The sequence below is a fragment of the Cupressus sempervirens genome, chromosome 1, assembly GCF_028749045.1.
Source record: "Cupressus sempervirens isolate cs-2001-9-10 chromosome 1, ASM2874904v1, whole genome shotgun sequence".
Taxonomy (NCBI): Eukaryota; Viridiplantae; Streptophyta; class Pinopsida; order Cupressales; family Cupressaceae; genus Cupressus; species Cupressus sempervirens.
Window position 1 is genome coordinate 788,104,557 of NC_143118.1, and position 19,360 is coordinate 788,123,916.

The following is a 19,360-nucleotide window of genomic DNA, read 5'->3' on the forward strand; positions in this document are numbered from 1 at the left end:
AGGTCTTAAACTTCATATGAATTTGTACAAACCCATCCAACATAAGACAGTGGGTTGTTGACAATAAAAATAGGGTATATTGAGTGAAAGTTGGAAAATACATAATCTCTCTCTCTCTCTCTCTCTCTCTCTCTCTCTCTCTCTCTCTCTCTCTCTCTCTCTCTCTCTCTCTCTCTCTCTCTCTCTCTCTCTCTCTCTCTCTCTCTCTCCCTATCACCCACTTGAAAGGGCTTATTATAGGCCTTCCAATGGTCATAACAATACTTCAATTTTTTTATGGCTATTGGGGAATTTTCTACTTTGATTTGTAAAAAGTTTCTTAAAAGTTGCTTGACAACTTTTCAAGCAATTTTGCATTTTATGCAAAATTTAATGACAAAATGTTATGAGAACCTAAATTTAATGACCCAAATGGGTTCTAAACATGATAAAATATGAAATAATCTAGAATTCTAAGATTCTAGGCCCTTTGACCATCTTTGACCATAGTTGACCAAGGGCTTATAACTATGCCAATCTTGGAACTAGGTCATACAATTTGGTCTAATGCCTATTCGATTAATATTTTTGAGGTTTTATTTTGAAGTCCAAGATTTGAAATTTGGATACAAAGTTTAATATTTTGTCTACAAGGTTTAGATTCATTGTGGGTGCTCCTGCACCAAAGTTACCCATGGCAGTAATTATTAATGCCAAAAAGTTGATCAACAAAGTGAAGGACTTGCATGGGTTTTTCTCAAGAAAAATGCAAGTAATACAAGGTAAGATGAAAACAATTACTGTTGGGATTCCAAATTTTATTCCTACCATCCTATATGTTGATGGAGTAATCAAATAATTTAAAGAGTAGCCCTTCTCTTTTAGAGATATGTTGAGGCTTCCATAGTTTATGGCTTTTTTCAATAATGAGACAAATGTAGCAGTTGTCTATGATATGATTGATTTTCTATTTAAAATAGAATTAAATATGAATTAGGTCACAAGAGAGTTAAAGGTTATAACTGGTACTAAGTAGAATAAGAATATTGGTAAATTAGATATCATCTAGGATGCCACATGGCTAGATTTGGACACTAACATTGTCATTTAGGAAGTCATTGTTGGTATGAAGGCTATATCATCTATTGATAGTGACTAGGAAATTCAGGGATATAGTTAGAGGTAGAGGAGAAAAGAGAAAGAAAAGGAAAGAAAAAAGAGGTTGGAGACTAACAAAATTTGCTAAAAGATACCTACTAAAAGTGCCACCTACCAGTTCTGCAACTACATCCAAAGTTTTGATCCAAATACAAATAATGTTTGAATGTAACTAATGAAAAATATTTGTGTGTGTTTTCCATTAGAATTTTGACAAGTGTCCTTTCATCTGAATCTTGTTTCAATCCTTTCTATAAAAATATTTCCAAGATGTGGAGTTGAGGTCCAAAATTCATGTAATTTTTAGAGTTATGCTATATTGCATTCAGTCCAATAAGTCTTTGTGTAAATTTTTGTGATGTATTCATTTGCAAATCTGAGAATACAAGTGAACATTAGATGATAAGTTGTTATGCCTTGAAGTATTCTTGAGTATATATAGGTATTTTATAATTTTAAAGGAGAATTAATACAAAAATAATGTTCTTCTATATATGTTTCTTCTAAATTCTATCTCCATTTTTTTGTGCTAGTTGTCTTGGGATTGAATGAGAAAGGTTCATAAGATTTATTGCAACTAGGTTAGGTTGTATATCAAATTTTTGTTTCTTTTAATTCAAGGAATTAAGTGCTTCAACAAATTGATAGGATTTCTAGTCATATAGTAGGGATGTTCATAAGAATGAGGTTTAGGTTTTACTGCAAATAATTTGATTGTAAGGAAAAATTAAATAGTTCAAGTTTTGGTGGGTAGACTTTCAATACCAAAAGATAGGGAACTAATCATCAATTTAGATGCAAACTGTTAAGAAATCATGTGGTTACACAAAGCACAAATATAAATTAAATCAACTTTTACTTTAATGTACAAAGAAACAATTGTTGGTCAGCACTTATTTGCAATAATTCTCTATGTGTCATAGTTGGCCACTATAATCAAGAATTATTTGTAAAACTTAAGAAGAATTGTGACCATTTTTTCTATAAGGGATAGTATTTGAGCAAAATAGTATAAGTGATTGAATTGTGTAGAAAATATCAAGTGTCCAATCATTTCATCGCTAAGATGCACCCCCTTAGGCTCTTTGCAGAGCCCAAAGTGTAGAAAATCCATTAGATTTTATTAATTGTGGTCCAAATATAAAGTTTTTTTAGTTGAATATAGGAAAGTAGATAGTCCTTAGACTTTTTCTATCTTCTAAGCCTTGGTATTTGGTCTTTTGTTTCCTAGTAGTTTAAAAAAACCAACAAGTCCATTGATAAAAAAACACTATTTCTTTTATCCGGACTGGTTGCTTCAAGATTCTTACTCAATGGCGGATTATCTATGTCTGGGCTGACTCATCAAGGATTCTTGGTAACTAGTATTTAATAGTTTCTTTGAATGTTTGACCTTATTGCATATCTTATGTAGAGAATTGACATAATGATACCTTTGTCATTGATGTCAATTGGGAAGGTTAATACATGAAAAAAATCCTTGTATATTGATTAGTATCAATGCTCAGGAGAGTAACACATGAAAAATACTTTGATATGTATGCTTGGGAGAGAATACCAGATGATTGTGTATTAATTGGTCTCAATGGAGAGAGATATTCCTGAAGGAGAGATTTGACTAATGAAGAGGATTTGAGAAGATTGATGAAGCAGATTTGAATATTTGATTGATGGAGAGGATTTGAAAAGATTCTATCATATAGGAGAGTTAATACCTTCTTTGTGCATGATGGTTACAATACAATTGATATTCATGATCAACATGAATGGGGGAGTAATTGAAATAGAGACATTTGGTATTCATAGAACTTAGACATGTTTAATCTATGTTCCCATGCATGCCAAAAGGGGAGATTGTGAGCATGAATTATGATGTTATTCCTATGGGGGAGTATGCTAGTAGTGTTAAAGACATGATGTAGAGGATGTGTATTGCATTCATGATAGAGTTTGTCATTGATTTCAATATACTACTTATTTTTTGAAGACTAATAGAGAAACAAAAAGAGTTTGACTTCACAAGGTTTGAGAATGGATGATCAACTTATGCACACTCTAGAGAATGTTATAGAGTACATCTAGATGCTATAGTCAATAGCACATATGGTAATACTAGGACTAGATAGAGTTGTGATGGATTTTCTGATGGCATCATTCCAACATAATTTCTAGGAAGAAAGTATTATTGTTTGGAGTTTATGTCCTAAAAAAGAAAGAATTTGATTAAGAAAAATTTGAAAGAGATAGAAGACATGTTGAAGATACTATGATTAATCACACACACTGAGATGATTAATGAGTGAAGAGTTATGAAGACTATGGGCCAACTGACTACTTGTATTTGTGAAATGATTTAATATTGTAATGTAAAGTGTAAATGAAATATCTTAAGTTGGTCCTATACTAATATTGTAAATTTGGAAAGCCTCAAGAATAGCTAAAAATATTATTGTAGGACTTGGTATAAATGAAATATGTTTTCCTTGAATGTAAAGTGAGATATACAGTCATATCTATGTTATTGTAAAATTAATTCCTAGTAAAATTATTGATGTAAAATTTTATTATTCAATCAATATAGTAGTGAAGTTGTTTAGATAGTAGGTCAATCTATCTTCCTATCAACTCCGACTAGGGTTGGTACACCTCATTACATGGTTGGAATATCCTAATAGGGATTCAAAGTCTCCTAAAAAGGATTGATATGACTGAATGTATTTCATTGACTCCTAATAGGGTCCATCCTCTCACAAGGAAATTTTATATTACTAAATCATCTTTTGGGTATCATCCCCATTGGGGGTGTTAGGATAAACCCTGGACAGAAATAAAAACTACATGCAAATATAACCAATAACAGAAAATAATAGAACACACATAAATGAACACAAGGCAACAAGATTTAACATGGTTCACCCAATCCATGGGCTACGTCCATGAAATAGAAAGTTTGATCTTATTATAATCTAGTCATTGCAACCTGATTACAATCTGTAATCCCTTACAGCTCAATACCGCCACAAGAACCAATTTTGCATCACAACATCATGAAAAATACCTAACCCTAAACCATTTTATACAAGGATTTTATTCATTTTAGGGTTACAACATGTCGACCATATGTCGGCTACCATGTTGGCCATGGCCCAAAAAAAAATTTCGGGCCGATGCCCCGAACCCCACTATTTATGAAGTATGTACAGTACTTTCCTAATCAGACACCATAATCTAATAGGGGGTTTCCCTCTAATCAAGGGTTTTCCTAGTTAAAAAATTGGGTTTTATTATGTATGGTTATCTTTCTATGCTTGTTGCATCTATTATGTACATGTTTCAGAATTAACAAGGATATTGAGAATTTTTTTAATTGTATAAATTATTGAAGGCCCCCTCTTAGTTATCTTGGTTGACTTAACTTTATAACAATGGAGATCATCTATAGTGGTGAAGGTACATAAGTCCAACACACAACCATTAACCAAGGAATCCATAAATACTCTAGATCCCATGACCAACTCAACCCACCACTTAACTACCTATCATGCTACCACTAGACTACATTGTTGAATAAGGGATTGTCAAATAAAAGAATTTGAAGCAGTTTAATTGAAAAATGGTTAAGTGGAAATGCAAACTAATGTACCTATAGTCTTGAATAAGGTACCTTGATGCTCATGTTGAAACTTTTTGACCACTACAAATACACTATGGGACCTACCTTCATCCCCTACTATAGTCTCTAAATGGCTGCACCTATGCACAGTCATGATGATGTCTTATTAGGATATCCTATATCCTTATGGCCAAGCTGACCACAACATAAATATTCCCCATTGCTATAACCATATCCAAGCCCACGTTCTCCTTTAGGAATAATAGACTACTAGGAGCTTCCTTTGCTAGAGTATTATTAGCCACTTTAATTAGAGAGACCCTATTATGGCTACTAACCTCTATGGAAGTCACATTCCTTCCCTCCAAAAAACTACCAAAATTCTAACAACCCTTTTTTCCCTACAAAAAGTATAGATCATTATTTTGACTACACCCTCCTCTCAAAGGTGCTTCCTAGATAGAAACTTTTCCTAAAAACTATTTGTTAGCTATTTTTTCCCTCCCACCAAAGTTGAGAGATTTGAATCTGGACACATATAATGTTCACATATTTGAATTATTCAAATATGAGGTAACACAAAATACATATCTTTAAAACCTTAGGTTATATCTAATTTCCTAAGTTATTGCATAGTTCTATAATCTAGTGGGCCCATATCTTGGTCATCGTCTAATCTTCCATAATCTACAAATATTTCTTTGTCACATTCAAGAAGTGTACAAACTTTATTTTATGCGACAAAGAAAAAATGTGCCACATGTACTAGGTGGGCCTCTCTCCCTTCTTGCAACTGGTGGAGTTATCAAAACTAAGCATAGCTAGTATGGTTTGATTTATTCTTTGTGACATGTGGGTCCTATTTTCCTTATAGGCCACAAGTGAGGTGGAAAGTTCTTAGGTGAGTTGGCAGAAGGTTATGTTTTGATTGGTTGCAGTACTAACATGATTAATGTATCTTCAAGCCTTTAGATGAAATCAAATCTATGGTTGTCATTTTGCCACTTTTTAAAGATGAAAGGTAGTTAACTCATGTGAAAAAGTGACAAATGAACATGTGTCTTGACAGGCCCAGTTAAGATAGTAACAATGCTAGTTAACAATGGTTAAGTTGTAGTTTCACAACCAGTTGTCATTATGTCTTAAAGGATGGTGAAGGCTATATGATGAGGCAGTTAGTTTATGAAGACCTTGTGAGTTGGTGAAAGGAAATAACCTCATTGGTCCATGTGGTGCTTTCTGGTTGCTAGACCCATTTTGGCTACTAATTTTGATGATCTGTCAAGCCAAGAAGGAAGTTAGTTTTCTCTGCACAATCCAATTTTCGTAATTTATCTCAACCACTCCCGAATGAATGTAGGACTAGCAAAAATAATGACATTTTTTCCATTGCTTGGTTATCCATCTATCTAGTTAGGGTATTAACGGCAGTTGTTTTTGTCTTGTCAAGGTTGTTCTTTTGGTAAAATATTGGATTTCCATGTATCTAGACATGTACTAGGATCAAATATTCTCTAGATTTTCATGATTGTCCCTTGCAACTTTAATTTTAGTGGTTGAACTTGGCTTCTTTATGAAGATATCCCACTTATGCTTGAACTATAAAAGCAATTTTTGTTACTCTCCTAATACCTCTCTCTCTTTTGATTACCATAGCTTTTTTGTAATTTTTCCTATGCTAAATAGAGATCTTCCCTACTATATCCATTTTTTGTTAGTTGAGTGTGTGTGCATTCCTATGGCCTCTCTTGCTGAATGTATTTTGATAGTTAAAATATGATTTGATCATGTTCATACTTGGTGATTGATTAGATAAAGTGAATCCATTTTGTTCCTTCTCTAATTGTGTTATCTTTTGGCTTATATAAGATATTGAGGTTGAAAAGGTGTACATAATGGTATATTTTGAGAAATCTGTTAAGTTCTAGTGCATTCATTGGCAAAGAAGTAGATTCATATAATACTTTGGTGCATCACCTCCTTAGATTAGATTAGGAAATTTTTTTTCCATGCATTCCTTTGACATTTCTCTCTCAAGAACCAATTAGGTGCATCCTAATAGTGAAGGAAGTTGGCCGTCTCTAGAGACTCAATCTCAAATTGCAAAGTCCCAAACTTTAAAGATTGTTTCTATGTTACACAAAGCTTCTTGAAAAGTATTCCCTCAAGCTAGGGTACATGCTTTTATGTCAAAACTATCCTAGAAGGAGGTACACCTGACCTTATAGATCATGTTTTATGAATCTATGTAGCTTCACTAGTATCATAGCCTTTAGCTACATTTCACTCAGTAGATCTTGCCTTCTTGACTACAAACGCAAGTTTCCTAGGATCATGAAAATAGACATCCCCAATGATGAAGTCTTTAAGATGCTAAATGAAATTGTAAGTGAGGAGTACCTCATCATGGATATAGCTCATGTAATACCTTAGCTCAAAGGATCTTATCTTGTACTCCTCCATTGATATATTCATTTTCTTAATCTCATGCAACTCATTGGTATGTGCCTCTCTATACTAAGGAGATAATAACTTCTCTCATAAACTCTCCTCAAAGATCTCCCATGTGAGATCCACTATACTGATCAAGAACTTCTTCCCCTTAATGTTTAACTGCATGAAAGAATGGTATTTTAACAGCATGAAAGCACAATGGGCTCTCAAGTTTCTCAAATAAGGATGCATAGAAAAGAAATGTCCCATATGAAGTAACTAAGTGTCATCATTTAGGCCACCTCCTCAACCATAAAAAAATGACATATTATACTACTAAAGATCTCTCATGATGTCAATCTAGATAGAATCATTATCATCATGGTCTTGGCCTCTCCTACAACATGCTCTTCCACTAGGTGTTGTGCTAGAAATCTCATGCTCTAACATCTAGGAATCTACACCCTACAATCCCTCTCCTTATCCACCACTTTGTTGAGAACCCTCAAATTGAGCTCTCAACCATGTTATAAGATCCTGTAGTGAAGGAACCAATGTCAATTCCACCTAGATTATTTCTATATCTCTGTCCTTGATCCTGAAATTCTTCTTCATGATGTTCTTCATTATGTTCCTTTCCATGATTATTCTATCAGTTATTCCTCCAACAACATGGTCTATGTACATGAGACATCCCTAGAAGGGAAACATGACATGAGTCAACTACATATGAAAGCATAAAATAATATTAAGCCATAAACCATTAAGTATTATATCAATGCATAAGAAATTCAACATCCACTATCATAGTGGGAACATAAAATAGAGATCCCAATGTTGAAACATCGGCTCTGATACTAGATATAATACCCTACTCAGATATCCTACGAACAAGGATAAATAAAGCCTACTATTTTTTTATAAAGGTAAATATATTTTTTTAAAGGTATGATGCAACAAAAACAAAAAAAAAAAAAAACTTAGATAAGAATTTAACAAAAGACTAACAAAACCAATCACTAAATATCTTTAAGTGCAACTACTTACCAACACAAGAGAATGTGACAAAAGCTAGAAGGTACTTGCTTGTCCAAACAATGGTATTAGAAACCCAAATCAATGGACTTCTTAATTCAGGATTGGAAACCCTAAATAATTTCTAATGCATTATTTAGTCTCATTTAATTTATCAACTAGGGACATAAACTTGGAATGACATCTACAAAGTATATGGTTCAAACTTCCTTTTCTAAGCATATTTGAGGAATTTAAATGCTTATACTTAAGAAAAACTAAACTAAAATTGATAAGAAATTTTATTCTAGTTAAAGCAAGAAATTACAACTAGAAACTACACCAACTGACTATGTTGTAGGAATAGGCTACTAATTCTGGTATCAATGGCTACAAGAATATTATAGCTCTAAGACATCTAAAATGAATATGAAATGAACTCTATACTAACAAAGAAATTCACTCATCAAGTGGGCCACCCTTGAATGAGTGAATGGAAAATACAATCAAGATAAAAGTTGCAAACTTGAGCTAATCATTCTATTCATCCATAACAACAATTACACTTGATTGAAAATAATATCCAAGAGATTTGTATTAAAACTAGTTTGTTTGACTAAATCCCAAAGAGTCACAACAATCGATTATTTAAAAGGAAACTAACACTAACCCCTAAATAGATGATCACTTCATAATGAGGATTGGTTACAACTCATAAAGCTTCATAACATAAACATTATTGACCATGAACAATCCCAAAATATAGCACACACTAAATCTATGCATTGCATGCAATAGAAGACATTGAGTTGCTTGCGAAGATTCTACAATCATAATTGGCTTTGACAACTCTTCTGCTAGTATGCTAGTCCTTGAATATCCATGTTCAACACTTGCAAAATAATTAATGCACACACATCCAACCATATACATTATACATACTTCCACATTAGCAATATTAGGAAAAGGTGTTAGTCTTAATTATCACTCTTGCAAACCTATGGCTACAGGAGGTAACTACCCAAAACATAGCTTAGGAGAGAAAGCATCCATTAACTTATATAAGTATTATATTCACCATTCTTGTCCATGAAATTAGGGACATATTATTTCTTTAGAGATATCTACATTCCATCTTATGTTCATACACATATATAATCATATACATAGAAACCATAAGTTCTTATGCATAAAATCATAAATGTATGTCTATGTACAATAAAATGTCTTAGAAAGAGGGTAAAGTGGTGAGAAAGATGGCTAATTTAGGATCCCATCATTCCCTTGAACCGAGCTATTTTTGGTCACCAACAATCATAAAGTTTTGAACCTTAGCATGGACCCTCAGATCGTTAGTTATTTTTTGCCCTGGCTTATCATGAATATAATCAAAGTAACCATGAATCTTCTTGAGTCTTTCCCAATGCTATACTTTAGAGGCTATGTCATAATCTATTGCATTTTCATTCATTTCTAGTAATGGATGAATGAAAAGTGGAGGCTAAAACCTTAATAGAACCTAATGGTTAAGGAGTGTCCTACCCAACATAGTATACCATGGAACTCTTCTTGTGACAAGATTTAGATTCTAAGATGAGTGAGATCCCATTCACTTTAAATCTTGTGACATCCTTATCCATCTCTACCTAAAGGCATTAGTTTTTGTAGCAACATCCCGAGAGGAATACTGGTCCCAGTTTGCAAAGGCTTCTTTACTCATTGGATAGATCTTATTGGTTCTACTATTGTTTCCTATGACAGAGATACAGTCAAAATATATTCTGGACTGTTGTACCTCAGACCTCATCATTAAAGGAACTAACATTTCTCTCTCCCTATATGGCATAGCCTGGTGTTCATGACTCATCTCATCCTACATCCATAAAATAACTGCTCTAAGTTGTACATTCCCTACGTAGAGGAGTGAATTTCACTCTGTGTCATCAAGAAATTCTAGGTTATGCAAGTACAATTCACATAATAGATTCTTTAGATACACTAGGGAAGATTAAAAGACATAATAAAATTCATGGGGAGTTGATATGGATGGATTGAGGCCTTCTAGAATTATTGTTAATTTGAAATTAACAAGTTGATCTTGATGGAATATTGCATACACTAGTGAGGGTGATCTGCATTCCATCAGCTATGAAATTAACCTAGTAATCTGATCAATTCTTTGTTTCAATACCTCAATCTCATCTAATTTATGCTCCAATTGAGAATTCTACCCATTAATGACTTGTTTCATTTTTTCTTTTTCTAACTTCCATTGTGTCTTTTCCCATAACAACTATTGGTACAAACTTATTCTTGTTGCAAGAGTTGTAGACAAATCTAGTGGGGGTAAAGGTCCCTAATTGAGTACATCCACCCATCTAGAAGGAAAGTGAGGGATTTTAACTATTTCTTTAGGTTTAGAGGACTCATCTTTCCACACAACAATTTTCCTGATCAAATTGGTTTCTTTACTAACATCATCTGCCACTTTAGCCAATGTTTCTAACTTTTCTTGAGTACCCTACTAGGGTACTTCTTCAATGATTTCAGTCCCAAATTTAGGAACTTCATCTAAGTTCATATGAACATTTGGCTAGGTGGAATTACCTAAATATTCCTCTATGTCATTAGAGTCCTCAAAGTCTTGATCATTATCTATCAATATATAGTTAACCCCAGGGCTAACTTCTATTTCTAGACTCTACTCTCACATTATTGTGCCACTAGTTGCAAGTTGATTATTCAATTCCTCAAAAGAGGAATTTTTCAAAGTTTCATTTCCTATAGATTTAGATGAATCAATGTCAACAATAGGAATAGATGCTTCAACATATTTCTCAAAAAGTGTTTTACTTCACCTCATAGGGAATGTGGATGAGTTTAAAGGAGTCTTCCATTTATTTTTCTTTTTAATAACCACCTCCTTTGCCATTGCTTCAAGAGTTTTTTCAACATTTCCTTTCCTAGGGTTCTTAGGATTCTCTTTAGGAGGATTCTCAGAATGTTCTCCAAGAGGATTTTTAGAATGTTCTTCCCTAGGGGAAGGTAGGGTTTCTTCCATATTATCAGCATTGTAACCAAGTTGAGGTTCTAATGTTTCCTCTTCTAGTTCTATTATTTTACCCTTACCCTTCCTAGATGAAAACCTCAGACTTATGGGTGGTGGAGATTCCAAAATATTGAAAACTTCTTCATTTTTGTTTCTCTTCCTCTAAGAGGTAGAGGCTCTAGAATTGGAAATTCTTTTTCTAGGTGACCTAGATGTTTTTTCTTTCCTATCAACATCATGACCTCTAGGGCCAACTATTCTATGTTCAATGTCATTCATCTATTAAAAAGTTTCCAACGTCCCAACCTTGTGTCTACTCAATTCCCTTTCCACCATTAATTTTATTAGGCAATGGTGTGAAATAGATTCGTTGCTTCCTGACTGGACTAACAAAGACTGCTTTTCATAATATTAAATAAGAAGTTAGGAAGATTTACTAATCAGTCATTATGGAGGAGATGACTAAGAATTTTGAAGTGCAGAGCATATAGGTATTTGTAGCATCCCTCGTACGTGAAGTACTGAATATGTCACCTTAGCAACTACATCTTCTGTGAGCTCAACTTTTAAACCTTCAACTTTTGCAACCCCATCTTTCAAAGTGGACATAAATTTTAGAAAAAATTCTTCGTTAAACCCCTTCCGACTTAAACATTAATCCAATCACCCTCTCCTTCTAAACATTTCATAGGTGGACACATCATTTAACAAAACTATGTGGTCCATTGGTTCATGTCTTTGGAGGTCACCTCCCATTGCTTTTCTCAGACAATTTTCTAACTTGTAGAACACAATTCTCATAGATTTTAGCAATGGAAAGTCACAAACCTCAATGAATTTCAAAACAAAATTCTACAAAAGAAGACAATGTACAAACTACAACTTGATCATAAAATTAAAGATTTGTTTGCACAAAATCTAATGATTTGAGTTTTACATAATATCTCATAAAAATTTGCATGTGCCAGGGCTGCCACCCTGAACACATCACAACACATCATTAAAAATCAAGATCATTTTTTAATATCTTCATTTCATTTTTATTTTTATGATGCAATCACAAAAGGACAGATCATTATGTCATGACACAGATTTTTTTTGAAAAATAGGATAGTTTTGAAAAATAGATAGTCCCCTCCCCCCAAAGTAAGTAATGGCATGGGTCCCACCAAGCCAGGTTAAGCAAGAGTCAAAAATTAAAATCACAAAAAATTAATGAATAGAAATAATATATATACAAGTATATGTGGCACTAAGCTAAAAGCGCTGCAGGAAAACTTGTCCAAAAACTACACTTGCATATCTAAAGTGATGGAATGGGATGGATGGATGGAAAAGAGAGAAGGTGAGATGAAAAATTATTATGAAGAAAGTATTCCACAAAATTTGAAATTTTTATTATTGTGGCTTTGAATGGAATCAAGAATGCTTGGCCAAACAATGGTATCAAGAATCAATAGAATCATGGGTGGAAGACCCATATTCTTTGGTTATAGGTGCTTTTGTTGCATCTGTGCTTTGGAATTGATTGAGGAACTCATCATGGCTTATAGGTTTTTGTTAAAGTTTCAGATGATTCCCGTTGACAAGGATCTTGAATTGAACATGATCTATTGTTGAAAGTGTACAACTCCATTGTTGAATATTGATATAATCTCATAAGGCCCAAGCCATCTGGTCTAAAATTTTCCTAGTATGTGTTGGTATCATGAATCATATAATAGTGCCCAATCTTTGAGAGAAAATTTCTTATCATGGATGAACTTACCATGCCAATTTTTCCATTGTTGTTGTATTAACTCTATATTGTGTAAAGTAGAAATCTTGTATTCATTCAATACATTTAATTACAATAATTGATCTTGTTGTACTTTGGTGATATCTATATCTAGATCTAAAGTAGTATGAAGTGTTTTATGTTGGAAATCAATCGGCATAGAGGTAGATTTCCCATATACCAGCTCAAAAGGAGTAAACCCTATGGTGGTTTTCCATGTGGTATGGTAAATTCATATGGCTTCAGGAAGATGAGAAGCCCAATCCTTTTTATGCATAGCTACTATTTTAGTGAGAAGAGATTCAATCTCCTAGTTTGTAATTCCAGCCTGGTCATTGGCCTGAGGGTGATAAGGTGAAGACTTTCCATGATGCACCATGTACTCTTGCATTAACTCAATGATGATGTTAGATGTGAATTGTGCCCCTTGATCTATGACAATCGCCCTTGGTACTCTAAATTTGGTGAATATGCATTCATAAAGGAACTCAATAACCTTGTGGTCTCTAGCATGGCTCATAGCTTTGGCTTCAACACATTTTGTTGCATAGTTGGTAAATACTAAGATGTAAGATTTTCCATGAGAAGATGGCTCAGTAGGTCTAACAAAGTCAATACTCCACTTGTCAAAGGGTGTGACAATGACCTACAACTTTAGAGGCATTTTGTCAATCTTTGTGGAATGTCCTATATATTGACACCTATCACAATGTTGAGTATGCTTTGTTGCATCCTTATGCAAAGTGGGCCAGTAGTACCCAGTTGTCAAAATTTTATAGGTTGTCCTCTTTGTGACAAAGCATCCTCCACATGGGTCATCATGGCATGCCCAAAGGATGTCATAAGTTTCATATTCTTGAATACACCTCCTTGTAAACTAGTCTAGTCCTGTATAAATATAAAGCCTGAGATCCAAGAGAAGTTAAAACTCTTCTCAACTAATAGGCGATGGTGTTTAGGAGAAAAGTGAGGTGGTGTTCTCCCTATAGCAAGGTAGTTTTCTAAGTCTACATACCATGGGTTAAAATAATCAATAGAGAACAAGTGCTCATCAGGAAAACTATCATCAATTGATGCATGATCATCTTGCACTTGTAGTCATGATAAGAAATCAGCCACTACATTAACCTTGCCTAGTTTATCTATGATCTTTACATCAAAATCCTACATGAGGAGTAACCAGTGTGCTAGTCTACCACTAATGATAGGTTTATTCATTAAGTATTTGATAGTTGAGTGGTCAGTATATACAAATACGTCATAGCTTGTAATGTAGTGCCTAAATATTTTTAGTGCATAAACAACTGCTAACAATTCTTTTTCAGTAACAATATAATTCAATTCTGCTTTTTGCAAATTTTTACTGTAATACCTTTCCTTTTTCCTAGAACTACTCCAATAGCATAATCAAATACATCTATGTGGATATGGAATGGAAGCTTCCAATTAGGTCCTTTGAAAATGGGTGTTGTTGTTGGAGCATCCTTCAACTACTAAAATGATGCTTTACATTCTTCTGTCCATGCAAATTTGGATTCTTTTTTCAACAAGATATACAATGGTGCTACAAGTTGGCTAAAATCTTTTATGAACCTTCTGTAGTAACCAACATGGCTGAGGAAAATTTTGACATCCTTCTACTTAGCTAGTGTAGGAAGTGTGTTTATAACTACATTTTTTGTAGGATCAACCTGAATACCAAAAGATGAAAGATAATGTCCGAAGACTACTCCTTCCTCCATCATCATGTAGTAATTTTCACTGTTAAGAGAGAGATTATAATATTGACATCTCTTAAGAACCTTTTCTAAGTTAGTGTGTGCTTCTTCAAATGTTGATCTATGAGTTGTAAAGTCATCCATATAAATTTCAACACAATCAATAGCAATGTCAGAGAAAATACCCAACACTACTCTATGAAAAATAGCAGGGGCATTACATAATCCAAATGGGAAGACCAAATGAGAAAAGGTTCCCCAAGGACATGTAAATTTGTTTTTTTTCTTGATCTTTTGGTGATATTTGTATTTGATTATATCCACTAAAACCATCTAGAAATGAAAAGAAAATTTTTCCTGCCAGATTATCAAGCACTTGGTCAATAAAAGGTAATGGAAAATGATCCTTCTTTGTGGCTTTCTTAAGTTCTCTATAGTCAACATAGGATCTCCACTTTCCTCCTTTCTTTGGAACAATGACAAGAGGAGAAACCCACTAACTATTAGAGAAAGGATAATTAAAGCCTACACTAAGAAGCTTTTGCAACTTGATTTTGACTATGTCCCTCAAAGCAAGGTTTATTTTGCTTTGGACTTGCCTTACTAGCTTGTATTTTGGGCTTAATATATATTCTGAGTATAGAGTTTAGGATTTAAGCCCGCCATGCTAGTGTAATCCCATGCAAAGGCTTGCTAGCTATCTTGTAAAAGCTTGAGAATACTTGACATCTGAGAATCAGTGAGGATTTTATTAACATTCAGTTTCCTTCCTGAAGAAATTTCAACTCTCCTTACTTTTTCTAACATTAGGAATTTTTCTATGAATGGAGACTTTATCTTATGAGGTAGCAAAGTGTGAAGGTAATCAGGTGCTACAGGAGACTAAGAAGTGGTTTTCTTGGGTAGTATTGTATGAAGAGAACAATTTGGCTCATCAAAAGCTGACTTCTTAGAATCATATTGGTTGGTAAAGATTGTTGCAAGAATTTCATCTTCTTCTTGGGATACCATGAATGGATTTCTCTCAATGACCATGAGTTTTTTCACATAGCTTACTTCAAAAGAAGTATCTCCTAAGTTAGGCTAGACAACTCCATCAAGTTCACTTTGGGGTTTCGCTGGAGAATAAAGAGTTAACCTTTTGATGTTTATTCCATTTGATATGGTCATCTTTCCTAAATGGCATGCAATGCAAACATCAACTATGGCTAACCAGGGCCTTCCTAGGATTAATGGTTAACCTCCAAGAGTGTCTTTGGGTGACAAGATTTTAAAATGTGAAGGGTACTCTAAAGAATCTAGATTAACAACAATATCTTCAACCATACCATCAGGCTTGACTATGGAATTATCAACTAATTGCAATATTGTCAATGTTGCCCACAAACCAATGATACTAAGCTTCAACAAAACTTCTCTAGTCATAACATTAATTGATGCTCCTAAGTCAATTAAAACATTCTAAATTTGGATACCATTGATGAAGATGGTTATAAATGGACTTCCTAGATCTGAATACTTAGGCATGATAACTTTACTTAACATGAGATTAGAGAGCTGACCTAAGAGATGGATAGTATTAGGATCTTTCTTTTTCCTTCCAGGCTACTTGATATAGGCTTGTTTAATTTCTTTGGTATAGACTAGAATTTCTTTAAGTGCATCCAACAAGGGAATGTACATTGTCATTTTTTTGATCTAGTCAATCAAATAAGTGGCAACAAGATTCTATTTTGGAGGCACATCCTAAGACAATCTTTGTGGATAGGGAGGTGGCTTAGGCACTAGTGGAGTTTGAGCAATAGGTGTAACATTAATAGGCTGGCTCATGGGTATATCCTTAGTATCAATGACTTCGATTATTATTAGCTCTTTGGGTGCTATCTATACAGTTCCTGATCTAAGATTAATAGATCATTTATATGCAAAAAATAGGCCTACTACTTACTATTAGGATTTGGAGTTGGCTTCTGAGGTGTGCTATTTGCTATAGGAGATGGTGGCATAATAGCTTGCTACTAAGGTAGAGGCATTAGTGCTGGTTGCTAATTAGGTTGATTAGGTCCCCACTGAGGTTATGGTTGCTAGTTACCCTGAGGTGGCCATTGGTTGTTCTATTGCAGCTACGGCCAAGAGTTATATTATTGTTGGTCTAGGATAAATGATGGTTGCTACTAATAGGCTTGGTTATATTATGGATGTTTATTGGACCAATTGTGATTCCAATTTTTTCCTTGAGAAGTAGAATTCTAGGGGTTTTGGTTTTTCCAATAGCTACTATTATTATTACCAAAATTATTTAGTGGGTCTGAAACTATACCTTGTCTCTAGACCCATGGGCACATTTGAACAATGTAGAAAACATCTCCATTCTCCTTCTCTATAGTTTTTAACTTAATGGGTGTTGGGTTAATTTCCATAGATGCAATCGTCTAACATTTAAATTTTCTTTCCCTCTCTCTACAATGAGAATAATACTCAAAAAGTACAACGTCTGACTCTAACTTTTTCCTCCTTACTTGTATACTATCCATCTAAGTGGTGACATCATTGATGATGTCCTACTTAGAATTAGATAGTAGATTATATAGCTCCATTTTAGATAGTTTAGAACCACCATTGGACTTATGTGGTAGGTTTCTAAGTCCCCTACCCTTCTTTAAAGTGGCCCTTGAGTAATTTACACATATATCCCTTATGTCAACCCATGCTTTTTGCAAGATATCACCTCCTACCATCAAGTCTAAAGCATCAATGCTTCCATCATTTACACCTTTTAAGAAAAAGTGCTTCTAAGATGTGTCATTTAGCTGGTGTTGAGGAACACATTGTAGGTTAAACATAAATTTGGATACATAATCCTCTAGTGTTTTGTCCTCCTTCTAAGACATTTTAAAAATGTCATCACCTTTGAAATCTTGACCTCTATAGTACTCCTTGTACTTTGTAAGAAACATTATATGCATTGCATCTCAATTTGTTACAACGTTAGCATCCAATCCCATGGACCATCTCAAAGAAACTTCTTTTAGAGTCAATGAAAACAACTTCAGCTTGTGGACATCATTGGTATAGTCATAACTTTGGAAAAGAATATCAAATTCAAAGAGAAAGGTCTTAGGGTCTTCTGTTAGAAGGCCATAAAATTTTGGAAGTGCAATAGAAGATATATTTTACAGATTCTAGTTGCCTTGTGATTGAGGTATAGGAAAAGGAAAGGGAGCTTGAGTAGCCATTCTAGGAGGAGGGCCTTGTGATGATGGCTGGTATACTATAAGAGTAAGAAAATTATCTTGATAGTTAGGTTTAACAAATAGGTCATTCAAATGTAATGATTCTTTAGATGATGAAGAGGATATGTCCTCCTAAGCATCAACAAATCAATTTTCAAGGGGTTCTTCTTCTTCATTCTCACTTTGTGGTTCTTCAAGTTATGGATTAAACAAATCAAATGATTCTCCTTGATAGTTATGGGGAAGAAATATCTTGAGGTGATCTCTTATTCTATGTAGAAAAGTGCTTACTAAAGCACTAAATTAAAACTAAGACTGTCACAACTAGGATTAATTTGAAATAACACCATCCCCGACAACGATGCTAAAAATGCTTGGCCAAAAAATGTGATCAGAAACCCAAACTGATCGATTGATTAATTTAGGATTAGACACCCTAAATGATTCCTAATGCACTATTTAGTCTTAATTAATTTATTTACCAGGGACATAAACTTGAAATGGTATCTATGAAGTATATGCTTCAAACTTCCTTTTCTAAGCCTATTCGAGGACTTTAAATACTTATGCTTTAGGAAAAATAAACTAAAACTGATAAGAAATTGTATTCTAATCAAAGTAGGAAATTATAGCTAGAAACTGCTCCAATTGACTGTGATGTAGGAATAGGCTATTAATTCTAGTATCAATGGCTATAGGAACAACAGAGTTCTAAAACATTTAAAATGAACTCTATACTAAGAAAAGAAATTCACTCATCAAGTGAGCCCCGCTTGAATGAGTGAATGGAAAATGGAATCAAGATAAAAGTTTCAAACTTGAGTTGATCATTATATTTATCCATAAAAACAATTACACTTAATTGGAAACAGTATGCAAGAGTTTTGTATTAAAACTAGTTTGTTCGACTATCTCCCAAAGAGTCAATACAATTGATTATTTAAAAGGAAACTACCACTAACTCCTAAACCTACAACCAATTCATAATAAGGATAAAATACAACTCATAAAATTTCATAATAAAAACATTATTGACCATGAACATTCTCAAAATATAGCCCACACTAAATATGTGTGTTGCATGCAACAAAGGGTATTGACTCGCTTGCAAAGATTCTACAATCACAGTTGGCTTTGACAACTCTTATGCTAGTATGATGGTCCTTGAATATCCACTCCTAGAAAATAATTAATGCACACACATCCAACCATATACATATACATATTACCAGATTATCAATATTAGGAAAAGATGTTAGTCTTAATTACCACTCTTGCAAACCTACAGCTATACGAGGTAACTACCCAAAACATAACTTAGTAGAGAAAGCATCCAATAACTTGTATAACTATTATATTCACCATTCTTGTCCATGAAATTAGGCA